The 21,463-nt window shown below is 34.0% G+C and overlaps 1 protein-coding gene across 12 annotated transcripts in view; it reads left to right on the plus strand.

Moving 5' to 3' along the window:
- Window positions 1-21,463, plus strand: part of MAGI2 (membrane associated guanylate kinase, WW and PDZ domain containing 2) — a 1,604,868-nt gene that overhangs the window by 1,509,308 nt on the left and 74,097 nt on the right. The window lies entirely within an intron of this gene.

The following is a 21,463-nucleotide window of genomic DNA, read 5'->3' on the forward strand; positions in this document are numbered from 1 at the left end:
AGTTTGTTTAAGCAGATAAGTGACATGATCAGAGCTGTGTTTTTGTAAGATTAATGTGGAAATGATATTTAAGATAATGTAAAGACTGCCTAAATCTGAAAGGAACAATTAAGAGATTAGCAGAATAGTTCATGAAAAAGGCTAAAGATCCAAATTCAAATTACTAAGGAGATATATAAAGTCAGATGTATCCCTAATATATAAAGAAGGTAATATTTCTGAGATCTGGCCATTGGTTCAGATGTATAAAGCAAAGAAAGCGAGTTAAAGACTAGCACTAAGGCTTCAACCTGAAAATAGGTGGTACCATCAGTCAAAATAGGAAAATGCATAAAAGCTTTAGAACATTAATGAGATGTGATTTCAAAGAATGTCATGGGTAGGAGCCTGTTTTATTTATGTCATCATGATATTTCATTCACAAGTGGCTTTCTCAGTGACCAAATAGAAAAATAACTAATAACTAAGGACTGCCAGAGAGGCAAAACCAAGATGATAGAGAGAAATTGGGAATTTGGCTGAGCTGTCCCCAGTTTTTTTTGGAAATAATATTAGATCAAGCCTCTAAACAGATTCTTGAGCAACAGAATCCACAAAAAGATGGAGTGAAACAATTTTCCAGATTAAGACAAGTAAGAAGGATTTCAGGAAAGATTGTCTTGCTTGTGGAAAAGGGAAGCACAAACTAGTATCATAAACATCTGGGCAAACTAGCAGGAGACTCTTAGGCACAGCGGAGATCAGCACGTGAGGCCCCTCTGTCCTGCATAGGCTCATGGTACAGCAGGAGAGCTGTGAGGACTCCAGCCCCAGCATAGAAGATCAACCCCCAGCTCCAGAATCCCAACATAACAGGCCTGACTAGGTAGAGCAACCATAGTGCAATAGACAAGCACAAGCCCCAGAGGCCACAATGGGAAAAGCCAGTGACCAGGGCCCCAGCCCTAGTACAAGAAGCTTGGACAGGGCTCCCTCTGCCCCAAGAGTAGATCTCAACTTTAAGGTCACAAAATAGACTAAACAATGAGCAAAAAAAGGAAAAAAAAGAAAAAACCTTGATCATATGAAACTACTATGGTAACAAGAAAGACCAAAATAAAAACACAGAAGAGGATAATAACGTCAAAATACCTACATGTGAAGCCTCCAAAGGGAATATTAATTTGTTTCAAGTCCAAGAAACCTTCCTTTAGGAGCTCAAAAAGGATTTTAAAAATCAAATAAGAGATGTAGAAGAAAAATGGTTAAAGAAATAGTTATACAAGTGAGTATCAACAGCTTGAAAAAGAAAGGATAAAAATTGACTGAAGAAAACAATAAAATTTGTAAATGGAAAATAAGGTACAAAAGCTAACTGAAGAAAACAATTCCTTAAAAGTGAAAGCTAATGAATCTATGAGATATCAAGAATCAGTCAAACAAAATCAAAAGAATGACCAAAATAGAAGAAAATGTAAAATATCTCATTGGGAAAACAAAAACAACCTGGAAAATAGACCCAGAGAGATAATTAAAGATAATTGCATTACTGAAATCCATGATAAAAAGAAAAGGAACCTGGACAATATCTTTCAAGAAATTATCAAAGAAAACTAGTCTGATATGCTAGAACCAGAGGATAAAACAAGCACTAAAAGAATCTATCAATCACTTCCTGAAAGAGATCCAAAAATGAAAACTCCCAAGAAATATTGTAGCCAAATTTCAAAATTATCCGGTCACAGAGAAAATATTGCAAGAAGTTAGAAAGAAACAATACAAATGTCAAGGAAAAAGAGTCAGGATTACAGGATTTAGCAGCTTCTACATTAAAGGATGGGGAGGAGGGGAGAGAAAGAAGGGAATGTAATATGACATTCCAGAAGGCAAAGGAGCTTGTATTACAATCAAGAACCAACTACCCAGAAAAATTGAGCATAAGCTTTCAGGGGAAAAGATGGAGATGCAGTGAAATAGGGTACTTTCAAATTTGCTTGATGAAAAGACCAGAGCTAAACAAAAAATTCTATCTTTAAATATAAGATTCAAAAGAACCATAAACAAACTGTTTATCACCCTACACAGGAAGATGATACTTGTAATTCTAGAGAACTGTATCTCCATTAGGGCAATTGAAAGGACTGTAACTAGACAAAGGGTGTGGGTATAAGCCGACTTTTATCTAACAATAGCATCTAACAATATAAAAATAATTAAGGGTTAAAAAAAGAGAATTGTTCTTGGGGAAAGGAAAGTAGTAGACAGAATAGAGCAAGTTACATCACATGAAGAGATGCAAAGGTTGTTGAGGGAATGAAGCTGAGAGGTAATGAGCATTGTTTGAATCTTACTTTCACTGACTTTGACTCAAAGAAGTAATAACATACACTCAGTTGGGTGTAGAAATCTCACCCTATAGGGAAATAGAAGTGGAAAGAGAAATGAAAAAGAAATTATGGGAGCTGATGAAAGAGAAGGCAGATTGAGGTAGGCAGTGTTCAAAAGCAAAATACTGGTAAGGAAGGATAGGACAAAATGAAAGAGAAAAGTGTAAATGAGGGGAAATATAAGGAAGGGAAAAACACAGTTAGTTGTGATTACATGTGAATGTAAATGGGATGAAATCCCACAAAATGGAAGTGGATAGCAGAGTAGATTAAAAAATAGAACCTGCAAAATGTTGTTTATAAGAACACATTTAAAGCAGAGAGATATACACAAAGCAAAAGTTAAAGGCTAGATAAAGCAGAATATATTATGCTTCAGCTGAAATTAAAAAAAAAAGACAGGGGTAGCAATCCTGATCTTAGACAAAGCAAAAGCAAAAATGTATCTAATTAAAAGAAATAAAGAAGGAAACTTCATTTTTGCTAAAAGGCATCATTATCAATAAAGTCATATCAATACTAAATATATATGTATGTATGCACCAACTAGTAGAGCATCCATATTCTTAGAGGAGAAATTAAATGAGTTACAGAAAAAAAGTAGACAGGAAAACTATAGTAGTGGGGGACCTCAACCTCTCCCCCTCAGAACTAGATAAATTTAACCATAAAATAAATAAGAAAGAAAATAAGAGGTGAATAGAATTTTAGAAAAAGTTAGCTTATGGAGAAAATCAAATGGGGATAGAAAGGAATATACATTTTTCTAAGTGATATATTGTATCTACACCAAAAATTGACCATGTATTAGGCCATAAAAATCTCACAATCAAATTCAGAAAGGCAGAAATATTAAATGAATCCTTTTCAGATCATGAAGAAATCAAAGCAATCTATAGTCATATGAAAAAGTGTTCTAAATCATTACTGATTAGAGAAATGCAAATTAAAACAACTCTGAGGTACCACCTTACACCTATCAGTTGACCAGTATGACAGAAAAGGAAAATGATAAATGTTGGAAAAGATGTGGGAAAATTGACACCCTAATGCATTGTTGGTGGAATTGTGAACTGATTCCTCCATTCTGGAGAGTGATTTGGAAGTACAATCAAAAGGTTATAAAACTGTGCGTACCCTTTGAGATAGCAATACCACTACTAGGTCTATTTCACAAAGAGATAATAAAAAAGGGGAAAAGAACTACATGTGCAAAAATATTTACAGTAGCTTTTTTGTGGTGACAAAGTAGAAATTGAATGGATACCCATCACTTGGGGAATGACTAAATAAATTGTGGTATATGAATGTAATGAAATACTATTGTTCTATAAAGAATAATGAGCAGGTAGATTTCAGAAAAACTTGGATGCTGAGTGAAGTGAGCAGGACTAGGAGAACACTATACACAGTAACAACAACATTGTGCAATGATCAACTTTGATAGACTAAGTTCTTCTCAGCAATAAAATGATCCAAGACAATTACAAAAGAATAGTCATAGAAAATGCCATCCACATTTAGAAAAAGAATTATGGAGTCTGAATGCTGATTGAAGCATACTATTTTCATTCTTTTTTGTTTTTTGTTTTTCTTTCTCATGGTTTTTCCCTTTTGTTCTGATTTTTCTTTCACAACATAACTGAGATGAAAGTATGTTTAACATGATTGTATGTGTATAATCTATATCACATTGCTTGGGGAAGGAGGAGGGAAGGGAGAGGAGGAGAAAAAAACTCAAGAATACTACAAAAATGAATACTGAAAACTATCTTTACATGTAATTAGAAAAATACTAGTATATAATATATATGTAATTTTTTAAATTTTAAAAGAAAATAACTAAAGAAATGAAATGGAGTAGGTGAAAACTATCATGCAAGAATAAGAACTCACATAAAGCTTTTAAATGAGTATCAAAGGGGGAATCTGGCAAAAGAGCTCTGGGAAGAGGTACAGAATAACTGCAATATGATTTTGTAGGAGACATTTAATCCTGTCTGAATTTTACTTACTACTCTCAGGCTGATTCTTTATGCATCTTATATGTATGTGTTCTTTGAAAATTAGTTTTTCTCCATTTGTTGTACCAAATCACAGTCTAATTTGCATGACCCTGACTAAATCATTTAGCCTTTCTCAGCCTCAGACTCTCTTCTGTGAAGTGAAGGATTGGGCTAAATGGTTTCTCTAGGGCTTATTGCGTTGTTAAAATTCTATGATATTATGATTCTAAGGCTCCATTAAAGAGTCATATCTCCAATAATACCTAAATGATAATGCAATCTATAGAACTCTTAATTTAAGGAAAACAAGAGATCATTATCTTATGCAAGTGTAACAATTCATGCAGAAAGCTAAGCCCTCCTGTCTAGAAAATAAGTCTATCTGGTGCAGGAAATATGTACAATAATAATCTTTTATTTTCTCCCAATTAGATTCAAGAAGGGTAAATAACATTTCAGCCAGAGAATGCAATAAATGAGCTTATCTTTTTATTTCCATGACAATGTAAAACTTGTCCAATTATTGGAAGAAAAGAAAATCATAATAATGCCATGTAATTTTTGCACATATGGTAAAAATGTATGAATGCTGGGACATCTATCTAGAAAATGAGTCTATTTAGAAAATGACTAAGCATGAGATACAGTACATGAAAAAAATTGAGAAAGAGTGCTTATTGGCCCCAGAGTATATCTGTGAATACAACTTATCTGGGTAATGTAACATTCCCAGAGTTTAACTTTAAAGTGAGAGGTTTAGTCTGGAGAGAAATACTATATTTTGTAAAAAAAGCAAATGGGAATTTAGAACAGCAAGGGCAAGCGGAGCAGGCTACAAGAAGACTTCATTAGTAGAATTTGCATTATAAGAGAGAAGGATCAGAAAGAAAAAAAGCTTCATGAGTAAGAGTAGAGACAAAATGTACAGATTTCTGGGTGTGGAATAAGAGATGCAAAAAAGGACTGAATTCTAAAGGAAAAGATCACAGAATATGAGAGTTGGAAGGTATTCCTCAGTAACCATCTCATTTACCTCAGTTCATCTAATTTCACTTTTACAGATAAAAAACTGGGGCTCAAAGAGTTTTAGTGATTTATTAAAGTTTAATGACATAATTAGTTAGCCTTAAAGAACTTAAACTCCTGTCTTCTGATTATAAAATAAATGCTCTTCAAAAAATGCATATATACAGGACACATTTTAAATTGACACTATAGAAATAAAGATAATTTAGTCAGAATCAAATGTTCCACATAAATTATATTATAAATTCTTAGTTTAAGGGAAAAGAGACTGCTATTTTATGCCAATGTGACAATTCCTGGAAAATTTCAAGCCTTTTTGTTTAGAAAATAAAATTCTTTGGTTAGGCAAATAGATATATTTCATTTTTCCCAGTCGCATTCAAGATAAGAAGCAGGGAGCACTACTTAGATATCCCCTTAGAGACTTTTTCCAAATCCCTTCTCTAAGGGTTCTTATAAGAACCAGAATGGGTTAACTCTATAGTAGATGAATAGCCAGGCTCTAAACTTATGTATACTCACCTGAGGATGAAGAAACAAACCTGGAGAGCCAAAATCCATATCCACTGAGCAAGTAGTCCAGATCAAGACTGGATAGGAGGTTACATTGAAGGGAACTAAAAAGAATGGGCCCAATATCATTTTATTACTTGAGAGTAATATTGACCTATTAGAAACCCTTATATTTTGGAATTCATTCTGTTCCTGATTTTGATTGATCCTCGCCCTTACTCCTAATTCTATATGCATTCCCTCCATTCTTTAGATTCAGTATTCAAAATGCTTGAAAGGAAATTGTACAATCTTCAGGGGAAAAAAAGAAGGGAGGGGAAGAATAAGTCAAATCTTTGTAGGTAAGGGTAAACCTGATAAATGGAAGTCCATGGCAATCTGGTCCTATATCTCATACTGGCAAGCTGAGCCAAAGACTGATAGTACAAAAAAGACAATGCTGAAGTATACCAGAATAATAAAATCCAAGTTCTTATGTCTACAAAAATAACTGGGTGGGTAAGTTGGTATAATAATCATTCATTTTTTTTTTCCTTTTACCTTCAAGATTAGAAGCAAGGCACATTGCTTTAGTGACCACTTAAAGTGTTTTTTCCCATATCCTTGAGTTACCGTGCCTGGGATAAGGAATCCTTTACACAAACTAAAATGGAATGAGACAGCTCAGAAGAGGCAGCATTACCACCCTCCTCCACTTTCTATTACCACCTAAGGTTTTATTCAGAGAAAAAAAAAAAATGATCTCCAATCAACTAGGAAAATGTGGTGCAAAACAAGCCAATTCTGTACATTTGCATCTTTGTACATTAAAATCATCAAGTTCTTTCAGTCATTTCAATTCTTGGCTCAGACACAGGATATTTAGATCTTATTCTGCCTTTTATTCAGGATTTGATATCCCAATTAGAAAGTTTAAAGGAATTAAAATTTTGGTTTGTTGTTGTTTTTCTTATAACAAAACATCTTCAGCTAGTTATCCTTTGAATCTCCATTCATTCATATTTACCATCAGACTTGGAGTTATACCCTTTCTGTTAGCTTTGAATTCAGATTATTTATCCAATATTCATAGGATCACAGAGACAAAATGGGAAGTGTCTTTAAAGGTCATGTAACTGATCCCTTCATTTTATTAGGGAGAAATCTGGGGCCCAGGAAAGTTAAGTAACCTTCCCATTTCATGGCAGCAAAAACAGGATTCTGTGCTATTTTTGTTTTCATTTAAATATTTGTTGATAGTTTGGGGAATCAGAAATATTACTAAACTCTTCTTAGACCAACACAACACCTAAAGGCAATTTAATCATGTTTTAATATTTGTCAATGATATTTCCATAAGATACAATTTCCTACATATTTCCATTAAATAATTTAATCTGGTTTCATTTTTAATTTGTTACATTCTGATTGTGATTGTGCAATAAGGAAATTATTTTAGCAGTTGTGTGAAAAATGGGATTAAAGGAGGGAGAAAGTGGAAGCAAGAAGATTGAGTAATAGACTGGACAAATATTCTATATAAAAGACAGTAAGAGACTAAACTAGAAATATAGTTATATGAATGGAGAAGTAACAGATGTGAGAATCACTGTTAAGATATAATTTCCAAGACTTGATTACTTAGTTAAATGTCAGGAATAGGAAAGAAAGAAGAATCAAGGTTGATTTCTAGCTTCCAAGTTTGGGTGATGGAAAAGTGGCAATGTCATCAAGGAAGAGAAACAGGCTTAGTAGGGAAGATGGTAAGTTCAGTTTGGGATGTGTTAAGTTGGAAGTTCTGGCAATACATGAAAGTCAAAGATAGCCAAAAATATGGTACTGAAACTCAGTGGAGAAAGCAGAACTAAATATGTAGATTTGGAATCATTGGAGGAGTCACTGAAATTATGGGAGTAGAGTTCTCAAATGTATTTGTAAGGTAATAAATTTGGAGATTTCCTCCAACAATACTAATCACAACTCAACCAAACTTGGTTATTCTATGCAGTTACCTACTTTTGGCACATGAGGAAGGTTTTTCTCACTTTTCCATGTTATTGTAATAGTGAGTACCCAGACCGTCTACCTGTCATCCCTTATCCAATTAATTTATCTTCTTTTTTATCATACATCTGCCTGATGATATTCTTTATATATAGTTATTCTTTGAAATTTTTCATTGGACTTCAACCACATTTGGAGTGCCTCATATTCCGTTTTTTAAGATTCTGTTGTATTCTGCTTGTCACCGCCACACAACACTGGTAGAATTCTGTTTCCAGAAAGAACGATCCTTCTTTCTGCCAAAACACAGAAGGGCTGATCAGTATTGTTCAACAAGATTATGTATGCTCTTATATCTGTCAAGGAATCTTGAATTATTTTGATGAATGGATGGAAGACATAAGATTAGTAGAGAGCCTTTTAGACAGTAGCTCTACCATAATCAAAAAAGAGTAAGAATAGTGAGATATTGTATTCTCTGCATATTTCATTCAGTTGTCTGATAGTAAATATGTGGTCCATTATATAATATTGCTTATGAAAGCATTCCTTCCTTTATTAACAACTACACTGTGAATGTCTTCAATTTATATTCAGAGAAGTCTCAGAAAAGTTGTATGTAGAAAAGAAAATAGATATTAAGGAGGGAAGCTGATGTTCTTTTTGTCATCTTTTTCATTATTAATAAGATGTAAAAATTTCCCCCCACTCCTCTGGAAGTGGAATATTGTATATAAACTAATTCCCTTTAGTCAAGGACTGTGATCAAACATGTGTATGTTTGGAACACTTCAGGACAATGGAAAAGTTCAAACTGTCTGTTACTACTCACGTATTCATGGTCATTACAATCACTTAGCCTACTAGCTATGTTGGAGTCCTATCATTTATAACTACAATATCAAATAATTTTTATAAGAAATAATAATTATCACAATTGTTTTATAAAGAATAAAGTGTAGCTGTATGACCCTGGGCAAGTCACTTAACCCCAATTGCCTCAGCAAAAAAAAAAAAAAAAAAAAAAAAGAATAAAGTGGAAATATGTCTCCAAATTGAAGAATTTCTTATAGAACATAGGTTCTTAACCTAAAATCCACAAATCTATAATGTACCTCTGAATAAAATACAAGAGATTCACAAACTTGGATGGAAAAAATTTATTTTCATTAATCTTTTATAGAAAGTATTTCTTTAAATTATGAATTTAAAAAATTATTCTAACAATAGTTCCACGGGGTTCACTTCACTGCAAAAAAAGTCCATGACATAAAAAGATTAAGGACCCTGCTGTAGGTGGTGAGGTCCTTCAGGTATTTCTATTTGCAGATAATAATTGTACAAGATAATGATTGCATTAAAACTTGGAGTCAATGATTTAGCAAGTATTTTTAAGCAACTGTCCATTCCAGATGTTCAACACTGGAATTAGAGCATTTCAGAGCCACCTAAATGAGGTCCATAATCCTTCAAAAGAGTTTGTCCTAACAATTAGTGATTAGTTTTCTAGACACCCAGAAATCACCCAGGAAAAAAATGAAAGGATAAACAATGACCAGTATATCTAGTCCATCAATAAATAAATCTTGGATAAAAACTTCAGAAGGACAATAAGCAGGACCAACAATTGAATAGGAAAGGAAGGAACAGAAATAATCATCTACTATTTGCTCAGAATTGTAATAAGTGCTTTTCACAACTATTATTTCATTTGATCCTTATAACATCCTGCAAGGTATTTACTGTTATTATCCCCATTTTATAGTTAAGGAAACTGAGGCAAACAGAAGTTAAGTAATAAATTCTGAAGTTGGGTTTGAACTGAGTTCTTCCAACTCTGGGCCCAGCTCTTCATGAGAATAGGAGTAAGAAGTGGGGCAAGTTATATTTATAAAGTTATGTTTCTATTTCAACAACTCCAAGCTTTTCCCTGGAACCGAAATCTATCTTTTTAATACCACTATTGTTCCAGTGATTCTATGACTAAGAACCTTGAGTTATCACAATCTTCTAAGAATCAATCTTGTAGGTAACTCAGGAGGAAAGGGGGAGATGTATAATGGGCATACATAATTTGAAACATATTGCCAACAATGAATTACACAAGAGCCATCATAAAAAGTATCACAGGAAATGCATGTCTAGAAAAGAAAGAGGGCTAAACATGAAATTATAACAGATGGAGAATCAATTTTTTGAGGAATTTCTTTTAGAAATTGACTCTGAAAACCTAAAGACATAAAATAAGAATTAAACATGGGCTCATAGAACTCATAGAACCTTGTAGGATACCTTTAGTTAGTGTGATCTGTACAAGGATCCAGTAGAAATGACTAAGAAATAGTGGTCTGATAGGTAGGAAGAAAACCAGAAGAGAGTGATGTTCCAAAAATCTATGGAAGAGTGTATCAAGGAAGAGAGGGTGATTAACAGTATCAAAAGCAGACAGAGGGATAAAGGATAATGAGGACTGAGAGAAGACTATTGAATTTGGCTACTAAAAGATGACTGGTTACTTTGGATAGAACAGTTTCAATGGAATGATAAGATCATAAATCAGACTACAAGGGATGAAGAAGAAAGTGAGAGGAAAGAAAATGTAGGCTCCAATTTTAGGTGATATTTTCAAGGAATTTAGCCACAATGGATAAAAAATATGGGACAATAAAGGGGACAGAAGAATCAAATGAGTGGTTTTTCAGGATGGGCAAAACATGAATGCTTATAGGCAATAGGGAAGGAGTCACTTTCTCTTGCATTAAAACATGAGGAGCTTGAAGGCAGAAACCAGTTTTATCTTTCTTTTATGCCCTGCCCTTAGTACAATGCCTGCTACATGTAACATAGTTAATATATGCTTGTTGTATACTTGACTAACCAGTCTGATTAACAGAAGTGTTAGGAATATTAACCAAAAACCACAACCTATTATTGTTATGTTTATTAAATAGTATCCATGAAAGGCTGACCCAGAAAACAACCATTAATATTAAAGGTTAGATCCATCAAATGGGGAAAAAAAGAAAAAAGAAAAACCTACCCTTTTTTCAAGGAACTGAGATATTAAGTGTTCCAAGTATCCTGTCCTCTAAAGCTCTATTCAATGACTCTACTAGCATGCCACAGTAAAGACCTATCACTATAATAATATTTCTTGGTCTGGTGATTTCTGCTTAGATTCTGCTCTCCCTAACTCCCTATTTTCAACTATTCCCTTAGCATTGATTTCACACAATTTTCTTTATCATTGGCCATCTGTATCATCTGCTGTTGCTGATACCTCTTTGGACCTTAGCTAAGTGTCATTGAAATCATTATGGTTTCATTGGAAGTGCTTAAGACAGTATTTCAAGAAGGCTTTAAGGTCTGCTAAGGTACACTAAAGCTTAGCCTACCTTGACATCTCTTAACAAGTATTGTGCTGTGGTTGAAGAAGCTATTATTGACCCCAAAGGCTTAGCAACAGAAACGGTTTGCATTCAAGTCCATTGCATTAATGCAGAAAGGAAACTTAGCTGGGATTTATTGACCAATATATCAAAAGATTTATTATTATTAAAGAATTAGGATCTGTTACAGTCTCATTCACATCATCATCAGCATCATCAGCATCATCATCATCATCATACTTTGAATAGATAGGGCTTTAAGGTTTGCAAAATACTGTACCTATATGCTTTGATCATCCAACCTTGAGAGCAGCAAGAGATGTTATTATACATGCTTTATAGGTGAAAAAATTGAGGCTGAGAAATATAAGTGATTTGTTCCAGATCACACAGCTAATAAGAATCTGAGCTAGTATTCAAACTCAGTGCTTCTCAACTCAAGAGTCCAGTGTTCTTTTCATTCTACCAACCATGGAAGTAAATAAAATAAAGGTACTAGCTTTTAGATCCTTGTCATCTTTCACTATGTAGAAAACTAAGAAAAACAGGTGAGTATTTTTTCAAAACTATCTGTATAGCCTACAGCTCTGACCTAGACTCATTTGCCATATTTTAAGACAAATTTAATCCTGAATATAATTTAAACCAACAAGAATATACTGAATTATGTTACTTTTTTAACACTAGCAGGCAACTAAAAGGAGCAATGAATAGAATTCTGGACCTTATGTCAAGAATATCAGAGTTCAAATTCAGTCTCAGGCACTTAGTAGCTATGTGATCTTGGGCAAGTCACTCAACATCAATCTGCCTCAGTTTCTTCAATTGTAAAATAGGAAAAATAAGAGCAACCACAACCCAGTGCTTTCCCACTTTTATTTATTTCCTATTTATCCTGTATATAGCTTGCTTTGTATATATTTGTGTGCATGTTATCTCCCCCATTCAATTGTAGGTTCCTCGAAGGCAGTAGCTTTTGTCTTTTGCCTCTTTTAATATACATCCCTGGAGCTTAGAACAGTGCCTGGAACATGGTAGCTGATTAATAAATGTTTATTAGACTGAACTATTGAGTTGAAAATCAAATGAGATAATGTTGATAAAATATTTAACATATTGCCTAGCATGTAGTAGGTGCTATATCAATACTTATTTCCTTCCCTTTCCCTCTATTTGACTGCAAAAGTGGACATAAGCCCCAAACCTTTTTTTCTACCTATCTTTGAAGCAGTTATCATCCTTAGAAATTCTGGAAAATTAATGAGCATTCCCAAACTTCATCCACAAAGCATCATAGATTAAGAGCTGAAAAAGAAATCTTAGATGCTATCCAATTATATCTCATTTTACAGATGAGGAGATGGGAGCACAATAAGGTTAAATGACTTATCCAGTGTTACACAGATAGTAAGCAGCAGGGCATGTAATTTTAAATCCATCTCCCATATACAATGACTTTTTCCATCTTTCACTAAGATAAGAAAAACCATTAAATCCAGAGCCCCAAAAGAATTCAAGTATTAAAGGATGCTTTTGCAAAGAAAAAAACTGCCTCTCTGGATTAGCCCAGTAGAAATTCCCAGCTTCCTAATTTATGCTAGAAGACATCAATCTTACCATCTGTGTTGTACTTGCACTAAAGGATATTAGGATTGTGATTTTTCCCAGAGTGCCAAGGATTAATGGATTTATATACCAGAGAAAAAGGTAATCACATCTCCTTGTGACACTTAATAATCTGCCTTCCTTAACTCCAGATCCCTAAATTGGCATTTCTCTCTACTCCCAAACAACATAGAAATATCTTTGAGCTATTTACCTATAACTTAGTCTATTTAACTTAACATTTACTTTTTTATCCTCATTTTAACTTTATAAAGTAATCTGTAAAAGGAGTAGAAGTTACTTAAAGTTTTATTTTAATAAATGAGCAATTGATAAAAGAAGCTTAGTGCCGAAGTGGTTAGGAAGATAGAAGGGAAGAGAAAGAACAAACACCTGGATCTCACAGGTATATTTTCTCCCTTACTCTTTGAGAAAGGTGCTAATTTACAGTTGGTTTCATCAAATCTTTTCCTGGCTTGATTAACTTGTAAAATGGGAGAGTCAAGTTCATCAAGTGAGAGGAAACTGGGCAGCTTGCCTACACAGATTCTCAGATGAAATCAAATGCTTCAGTATAGTAAGAAGGGGAAAGTGTTTTTCCCTTATAGACTTGTCATTCTTTCTGACTTTATGTATCAAGATTTGTTGTTGTTGTTCAGTCATTTCAGTCATGTCTGACTCCATGTGATTCCGTTTGGAATTTTCTTAGTAAAGATTCTGGAGTGGTTTGACATTTCCTTCTCCAGCTCATTTTACAAATGAACAAACTGAGGCAAACAGGAGTGAGTGACTTGCCCAGAGTCATACAGCTACTAAGTGTCTGAGGCTGGTTTTGAACTCATTAAAATAAGTCTTCCTCACTATAGGCTCATAACTCTATCCACTGTGCCATCTTGCAATCCCATGGATCAAGATAGTAAGCAATATAAAAATGATCTTCCAGGATTTCTTGATAGCAAGTTACATTCAAATATGTGCACATGGTTGTTATAGAGATGCAAGAAAATATTTCCCATCCATATGTTTTTATGAAGAAGAGAGAGAAGAAATTTAAGTCTGTAGCATTGAAATTATAATCATTAAAATTATATATTATTAAATTGATTTTTAAATCTGAGAGAGAGACAGACATAGAGAAAGAGAAAAAGAGAGCAAGGGCAAGAAAAAGAGAGACAGAGAGAGAGAGAGAAAAGGAGGAAGGGGGAAGGAGAATGCTTTTTTTATGAGTCTTATAATTTACTAAAGGAATGGCTTTTCACAGCTCAATGACCAATTATCTTCAACATAGGTTCCTGTCATGTATATTAAGAACTTGGTGTGTTAAGTAAGTCTTTTAGCAAGGATCCTGAGCACAGACCCAGCTCCATGGGAGTGTTTCAGCCCACCCTTGTTGGGCTTTATTTGAAATGAATAGACTAGGTTCACAGCTATAGCAAAGAGTCTAGGAAGAAATGTAACAATATATATTAAGGAAATAAACTCATTAGAAGAAATCTAGGAAGTAGAGATGGTTAAGCATGGAACAAAGTGTTTAGACAAGAAAAAAAGGCAAAAAAGAAGAAAGTGTATTATTAGAACCTACTATAGATGACCTGAATAGAAAAGAAACAGATTGCAAGGCTGCTACCAAGATATAATGTAGTAGAGATTTGGAAATTCAATTATCTGGATCTCTATTGAACTCTTCTGCTCAAAGCAAAGTAGTTAACGATTTTTGACTTGTTTTAATGATAATTCTATACTTGAAAAGTTGAAAGAAGCAATTAGAAGATCTGTTATTCTGGATCTAACAAACAAGAAAGAACTGGTTTCTGGCATGGAAATGTTGAGAATTTTGGGGGGGAAATAATCAATATATTGAATAATTTGTGATAGAGATGGAGCAGATTCTGGAATTCACTTCAATTCAGTTTATTCTACAATTTGTGATACCAAGAAAGGAAGTTGGACATAATCTGAGATGTGCCCTATTTTTAGGAAACATATTTCAGTGAGTTTAGGGGGGAAGGGATAAATAGAATCCTAAGGACTTTATTTTTAGAAGATGCCAGCCTAGAAAAATACTTAAGAGCAGAATTCTAAAGGAACAAAAAGAAGTAATTCCTGTAAAAAAGTAAAGAACAGGTTATCTAAAGACACTGATGTGGATACATATAAATCAATGCAGGTTAAAATGAAATAGACAGGAAAGATGGAAGCAAGAGCAGATAATTGAGAATGAATAAATATATGTGACAAAGTCCAATAAAGAATAGTGTCAGGGATACAAAAATTTAGAATGAGTTAGAGTTTATGAGGAAAGCAAAAGACCATTAAAAAAAAGTGATAAGTAGGGAGATTGGGCTTAAAGAAGAGCTAAAACTGTCACTCTTAATTGGTGAGATGAGGAGGAAGAGGGTGAAGAGGAGGAAGAACAACAACAACAACTGCATGACACTAATATTTGAACTGGAAAGAACAAAACAAAAATGGCTAATAGAGGTGAAGAGGGAGGAAGCCAGAGAGTTTCTGTTACCAGAACCTCATGAACTATATTTCTGATTGTTGAAAGAATTAGCGGTCATGATTTCTGAGCCACTATCATTGATCTTTGAAAAGATTAAGACAAATGAGAGAAAATTAATAGAAATGAAGAAGGGAACTATTATTCTGATTTTCAAAGAAGGGAAAAGAGTTGAATTTGTGGCAACTATGAACTCCATGAGCTTAGCCTTTCTTCCCAGCAAAATTCTCAAGCACTAAAGAGACAATGAGCAAACATCTACAAGAGGAAGTACTGATCACAAAGAGCCAGTCAACCTCAATTCATCAAGAGCTCAGTCCATGAAAGAATCACTTAATTTTGTTTTTGGACATAGTTACTAAACGAGTTTATTTGGTTTTTAAGCATTCCTGTGATTTTGTTGTGTTGAGAACTCCTAGTAAGATAGCTCCCTACAACTAACATAGATTGGCAATTCATTGGCAACCAAATTTTTAGATTCAGATTTTAGATTGTATATATAATTTGCCCATATTTTGGCAAAATATTTGACAATATCTCTGATATTATTTTTGTGAACAGGATGGAGAAAGGTGTGGTAGACAGTAAATCAACTTGAAACTGATTAAATAGCTGACACCAAGGTTTAACATATTTAACAGTTCAGTGTCAACTCAGTTGAGGAGCCCTTAATTGAACTGCCCAGGGATTTGTCCTGGCTTTGTACTGAATAACATTTTTCTTAACAAGTTGGATAAAGGCAATAGATGGCATGCTTTTCCAATTTGCAGGTAAGGAAAAGGCAGAAGGAACAGCTAACATGTTAGATAATAGGATAAAAAAAGATCTTGACAAGCTAAATTGTTGAACTGAATCAAATAAGACTACATTTGATATGCATAAATACAGTTTCACATTTAGGTTGGGATAACTAAGCTTCACAAGTACAAGATGGGCTAGACAGCAGTTTGTCTAAAAAGGTTTTGGCATCATAAGTAGACAATATAAGTCATTAGGAAGATTTAGTACTCAAACAATAAACTAATATTCTGGAACAACTAGGTAGCAGCCAATAGATAAAGTGGCAGGCCAAGAGGCAGAATGATGAGCCTTCCTGAGTTCAAATCTAACCTCCGATACTTCCTAACTGTGTGAGTTGGATAAGTCCTTTAACACTGTTGGTCTCAGTTTCCTCATCTGTCAAATGACCTAGAGAAGAAAATGGCAAACCATCTAGTTTGCCAAGAAATTCCCAGCTGGAGTCACAAAGTTGAAAATGACTGAAAATGGCTGAACAACAGCAAAAAACTCAGGTTCTGTCAAGTAAAATATGACATCAGGAGCTAAGGAGACCTCTAACCTGGTCAGAATATATGTGATATACTCTTTCCATTTGGGTAATGTCATATTTTAGGAAAGAAATCAAGGAAAGTTCTGGTGAAGGACTTCAAAATCACGTGATATAAAGACCATTGGGATGAACTGAGGATAACAGTATGAAAGTGTTTGAAGGGCCATCATGCAGAAGTGATATTTGACTTATTCTTCTTGGTCCTAGGAAATAGAACTAGTAGGAATTGGTGGAAATCAGTTTTTTTATGAGGATTATCTTTTAAACAATTTTTGTTCTTCAATTATGTCCAACTTTTCATAAATATCTATAGGTTTGAACTTTATTTTTAAATTATTGTTGTTCAGTCATCTCAATAGTATTTACTTCTTTGTGATTCCATTGGGGTTTTCTTGGCAAAGATACTGGAATGGTTTACCATTTCCTCCTCCAGCTTATTTGACAGATGAGTAAACTGAGGCAACCAGGGTTAAGTGACTTGCCCAGGGTCGAGAGCTAGCAAGTATCTAGGGTTAGATTTGGACTCAGTTTTTCTAAAATTCAAACTCAATGTTCTATCTGTTACTCTTTTGAACAATTAGAACTATTCAAAAGTAGAATACAAAAAGGCTGAATTTGAAGAAAGTGATTCCTCATCACTAGAGATGTTCAAGCAGAAACTAAATACTATTTTCAGCTATGTAGAGAGGATTCTTATTGTGAATTGGACTAGTTCTTAAACTTTTTCCACTCATGACCCCTTTTAGTCCAAGAAATGTTTATGCAACCTCATATAAATAAACCAAATAAAACAGGTATACAAATTAAACATTTACTGAAAATAAGTCATAATTTCATGACCCCCACATTCAGTTGTATCCAACCCCATATGGAGTCATGACCCACAGAATAAGAAGTTTTGAACTGGATGATTTCTTAGTTTCTTTTTAGAGAGATAGGGGTTTTATGGTTGATAGAGCATGCTAATAGAGTGAGGAAGAACTGAGTTCAAATCTAGAGTTAGATACTTACTAGCTAAGTGACTTGGAAAGTCTGACTCATTTTCCTCAACTATAAAATGGGGATCATAATAGCATCTATGTCACAAGACTATTGCAAGAATCAAATGAGATCATATTTATAAATTGCTTAGTATAAAACCTGGCACATAGTGGGCACTTAATAAATGCTTGTTTCTCTTCCCTTCCCCTTTGTTAATTCTATGAAAACAGTTCATCTAAGAACCTACAGAACCAAATTTATGTGTGTAGTCATATGTGAGTATGTTGTTGCTCAGTCATTCAGTCATATCTCATGACCATGGCATATAATAGATCTTTATCAAATGCTTGTTGACTTGATTTTTCCCTATATGCTTTTAATTCTTGTGCTTCATCTACATGGGCAGAGTAAATAGAATATTGGACAAGTGAAGAATACCTAGGTTCCAGTCCTGACTCTGACATTTATTAGCTTTATGACCCTGGGAATAATTTATTTCAACATCAGTCATCCCCATCTTTTCAATGAGGGGAAGAATTGTTTGCCAATAAGATATTTTTCAGATTTAAATCTATAGTCTGATAGTTAATGTCACTGTATCTACCTTGTATTGCATTTCAGCACCCTGTGATAAAAATGTATCTTTTGTGGGGTTATTATGTATCTAAAATAGTATTAAATACAAAGTGATCACTCAATCAATGGTAGTTAATTTGCTTTCAACAAGGAATGAGTGGTTTTTAGCATGTTAGCCAATAATTTGTAATACTAGTGATATAAAAGATATCAAAAATATATTGAAATACTAAAGTTAATATCCTTGATATATGCTATTTTTAAAAAAAATTAAAATTGGGCTCCTTGCCCACTAAATATCCTCCCTAACCTTTATACTAAAGAAACCTTTTTCATTCATCCCTCCCAAAGTAAAGAAAAATGACAGCTGAAAGAGATGGAAAGATTAAAAGAAGAGTTTTTTGAGGGGGATGAGGAGAATGAATGTATATAGGCAATAATGAAGGAGCCAATACATGGAAGATTTAGAAAGAGATGATGATCTAATCGATAAATTACTAGAGATTGGAGGGGATAATTTTTAGTTACATGAGTATACAGTATTATATATGTATAGTATATACCAGAGAACTTTTTGGCAAAGAGAACAACCTCCTCTGAAAGTGGAGGAAACAGGGAAAGAGGAGGAGATACAAAGGATGAAGCAGGAGGAGAGGGTGTTCCTGATTGGTGGCTTTACATTGTGGCATGGGTGTGTTGAAAAGAAATCTGTAATTAATGCTATGGGAAGAGGGGAGTGGAGTCAATCAGGGATGAAGAAAAGGATTGCCATTCAAGTTTATAAATGTATGTGTGTGTGTGTGTGTGTGTGTGTGTGTGTGTGTGTGTGTGTAGAAAAAAAAAGAGAAAGAAGAGAGGGGGGAGAGAGAAAGAGAAGCCAATTAGGGATGAAGAAAAGGATTACTATATATATATAGAAGTTTGGAAATTCAAAGAGTTTTAGGAACTCTTCTATGCTAATGGTCTCTTCTTCAGTTGGCTCATCCCAAAGGCCCTGAGTTGGATTATCCTTTCAGAGGTGTTAGTGGATTCTTCTGGGTACCTTCCCCAGGATATGGCAGCTCATATATTCCACTCAATCTACTAAGTGTCTGTAGCGACTTAATCTAATTATTTTGGGAAAGATGGAGAATGGTACTAGGGATTCCATTAATGTCTTTCCTACTTTAAAAGAATCTTGCTAAAAGAAACTCTGAGGGAATCACTTAACACTGTTTGCCTCAGTTTCATTTCATCTGTAAAATGATCTAGAGAAGAAAATGTTAAACCATTCTTGTATTTTTGCCAAGAAAAACCTGAATGGGAATCACAAAGCGTTGAATACAATTGAACTGACTGAAAAACAACAAAAAAAGCTCCATGATTAATCTTTTGGAAGGAATATTTTAAATGTTCTTCCTACCATGATGGTTGCAGAATTCTATATCTCTTTTCCTTTGTTAGTACCTCTTCCCTCACCTCAGCATTGTATACACACACACACACACACACACACACACACACACATCATTCATGGATAGGTTCATGTCCTACTGTATTACAGATTTATCTTTCTCAGACTGTGTTCAGCCGTTTTCCTATAGTCCAACTAAACAGCATTTTTGTAAACCAAGCAGACAGCCCTTTTCTTGACTAATTTGTCTAAAGTGATTTGCATTGAAATGAAACATATTTAATTCAAAGGTTCCTAATGATAATAGTATGGTAGGAATACTGCCATACTATTTTATTTTAAAAAACTATTTAATGCTCATTTTATTTTAAATAACTATTTTATCATTGTTGTTCAGTTGTATCTAACTTCATGACCTCTTTGGAGATTTCCTTGGCAGAGATACTGGAGTAGTTGGTAATTTTGTTCTCTGGCTCAGATGAAGAGCCTGAGATGAAGAAACTGAGGCAAACAAGGTTAAATGACTTGCTCAGGGTCACACCACTAGTAAGTGTCTGAGGTCAGATTTGAATTCAAGAAGTTGAGTCTTTCTGACTGCGGGCTGAGCATTCTATCTATTGTCTCACCTACCTGCCATTAATATCTATTAACAAAGGCCAAATGGAAATCACAGAACATAAATATTTATAAAAATTTAGGAAGACTGGTTAATTGTCAAATATAAGCATGCCAGGATTTGATCAAAAGCTTCAGAAAATTCATTTTTTATTCAAATAGTTGTGATGAAAAATTTGCCACAACTTAAAACTCTGCCAAGCTTTGTTTATGAGAAGAAGCAATGCCTCAGTAACACCCAGGAGCCATCAAATCAAAAAATGATGTAAATAATAGGAGACCAAAAAAAAAAAAAAATCACAAAAAGGCTGGACCAAAAAGCCAATCAGATGGCTACCACAAACACAAAGCTGCTGTAATGGATGAAGGAAATCTGTGTCCTATTTCAATACAAAGAATATAAACTTTTAGAATTAGAATTGGCAGGGATTTTGGGTGACATCTGGTCCAATGCCCTCATTTCATACACAAAGTGATAAAGGCCAGGAGAAGTTGTGACTTGTGCAAAGTGATAGAGAAATAAATGAGAGAGCAAAGATTTGAGCTCTCTCTAACTTCAACTTTCTTTCCACTTAAATCTCACTCAATTCAATTCAATTAAATATTTATTAACTATCTACTATGTATAGGGCAGCGTTCTAGGCAGTGGGTATTAGAAAAACAGAAAGAAAATAGCTGTCACCTTCATTCACTGATTCATTTTTTTTCAAAAAGCATTATTAAATACTAACTGTATAATATATGAAATTTTATGAAATCATTTAGTTGAAGAATTAAGATATGAATACAAACAAAATACAAATTATAATTATTATATTATAAATGTGATTAATGATTTTGATATCAGATGAGAGGGAGATAACTCCCAGCTTGTGAGTATGATGAGGGGTCAGGAAAAGGTCTTGAAACTCAGGAAAACTTCAAGTGGAAGAGATTGCTTTTGACCTAGAATATGAAGATGACTCTTCACGAAAAAAGACCTGAACTGAGATATATCCTAATAATATCAAGTTTGGTGTTTTGAAATTATCTTGAGTTAATTATTAGAAGAGTATGCAGTGATGTATATTCTAGATTCAGGATGCATTCCTGATTTTGTGTCCAGTGATAAATCTTCATTATCATCATCATTACCATTAGCATCATCATCATCAATCACTATCATTACTGAGGAAGT

The sequence above is a fragment of the Sarcophilus harrisii genome, chromosome 5 (assembly GCF_902635505.1).
Source record: "Sarcophilus harrisii chromosome 5, mSarHar1.11, whole genome shotgun sequence".
In the NCBI taxonomy this organism is placed as follows: Eukaryota; Metazoa; Chordata; class Mammalia; order Dasyuromorphia; family Dasyuridae; genus Sarcophilus; species Sarcophilus harrisii.